General features: G+C 47.4%; 1 protein-coding gene across 1 annotated transcript in view; it reads right to left on the minus strand.

Annotated features, from left to right (window-relative positions):
• The window catches only part of EP400 (E1A binding protein p400), a 62,335-nt gene extending 62,192 nt beyond the window's left edge, over positions 1-143 (minus strand). Inside the window, 1 exon segment of the mRNA XM_025195678.1 lies at positions 10-143. The gene's annotated coding sequence lies outside the window, so the exon portion shown is untranslated.
• Positions 144-1,933: the final 1,790 nt, after the last annotated feature.

A 1,933-nucleotide genomic window follows, 5' to 3' on the forward strand; every position in this document is an offset into this window, starting at 1 on the left:
CCCACTCACCGCAGCCCCGGGCCGGACTTTCCATTCGCTCCTCACAGGAAGCTGCGGCGCGGCCGGGGGAGGAGCGCAGCGTCCGCTACCGCCGCCGGCAGGGGCCAAACCGCGAAGGCCGCTCTGCGCCCCCGCCGGCTCGGTCCGCGCCTGCGCACTAGCGGGCCAGGGGAGTCAGCAGTGCGCCTGCGCTGAGCGCGGGGAGGGAGGGGGCAGGTAAGGGAGAGTGGGGTTAGCACTGCGCATGCGCTGCCTGCTTGGCCAGGAACGAGCTTGATGTGGGGTGGGGGGAGTCCTGCCCCAGTACAGGAAAAGCGGCGTTGATGTACACAGGGGTCCACGTTATAGGCTGATTGGGCTAGAGGAAACGGCAAATCAGGACTCGTAGTGGAGATGACCTTTTATTAGCCCAACCAGAAAAAAAAAAGGCTTTAATGGAAAAAGTTTCTTGGTGGGCCAATAAAAGAGCTCATCGCTACGCACAATATTTTTGCAAAAAAAAAAAAAAATCTATTAAAGAAATTGTTTTTGCAAAAATCTTTTTAGTAGAGAGATCTCTTATTAGAGCAACAAGATTTTTACAAAAAAAGTTATTTCTATTAACGATTTTTTTTGCAAAAATATTGTTAGTAGCAATCATACATGGTTTATTAGACCCACAAGATTTTTGCAAAAACAATTTTTTTAATGGAAAAAATTTCTTGTGGGTCTAATAAAAGATCTCTACTAACAAGATGGTTACAAAAAAATTTATTTCCGTTAAAGAATTTTTTTTTTAAATCTTGTTAGTAGCAATGATATCTTTTATTAGACCAAAAAGAAACTTTTTTCTATTAAAGAAATTGTTTTTGCAAAAATCTTGTTGGTCTAATAAAAGATACTCTCTCTACTATAGGTCCCGATTGCCTTGATGAAGACAGGCCACTTCTATTGGCACTTCCACCCCTCCTGCTTTAGGGGCACAGGGTTATTTAAAGCAGCAGTCCAAAAAAAGCAAAGGCGGGAGTCGCACAGCTGCTCTTTTCATTTTGCTGCCGTCTGCTCCAGAGCAGCTGCCTGCGTCCAGAGCATGCCGACGACTGTCCCATTCCGGTCACTCCACAAAGGAAACTGGGTTTTGGCATGAACGCTGCATGCCCCTGGAGGCGGGGGGGTGGGGGCACAGTGAGCTCCCACAGGCGGCTGCAGCGGCACTGTCAGTGGCAAGAGCATGGTGGTGGCAAGCAGGGAGCTCCCGCAGGCAGCCACAGCAATATCGGTGGCAGGGGGAGGGAGATCACACACAGATGCCACTGGCAGTGGTAGCAGTACTTGTTTGCCGGGAGTGCACCGCCATGCTCAGGGGGGGCCCGTGCGCATCCCTGGCTTGCAGCGGTGTTGGGAAAAGGCAGTGCTGCTGAAAGGGTTAACAGGCTATTGTCAGGCATCGCCATGGCAACAACAGCCCAGCACCAGAATGAACAAGTTGATTAGCTTTTGTCACTGTTTAATGCCGAGGATACAACACCAGAGAATGGTCATTACCTTTCAGGGCAGAGCACCTTTCCTTTTCACTACCCCTTTTCTTGTTAAAATTTCCATTAATATCTTTCCAAAGTTCGAGTGCATTTTACAGCAGTCAGATCTCATTAGGTTTTAAGATTTCCCTTTGAAAAGAAGTACTCATGCTTAACATACGTGGCAAACACTGCACAGCGTGCGGCCGTCATTGGCCTGGTTTAACACACACATACAACCTTGTACCTCTCTACTCAAGTTTAATTTAAACAGTAGTTTAATAACATTTTCATGGATGCATTCATCTCGGTCTCAATGTAGGGATCCTCATATCAACTTTTAGTTGCTAACTTTTGTCTTCAGATTTGCTGGACACCACACATCGGGGTCTGTGATTGAAAACATTGTTAGTAGAACTTGCTTCTGTACTAACTTC

This window comes from Alligator sinensis, unplaced genomic scaffold (assembly GCF_000455745.1).
Source record: "Alligator sinensis unplaced genomic scaffold, ASM45574v1 scaffold628_1, whole genome shotgun sequence".
In the NCBI taxonomy this organism is placed as follows: Eukaryota; Metazoa; Chordata; order Crocodylia; family Alligatoridae; genus Alligator; species Alligator sinensis.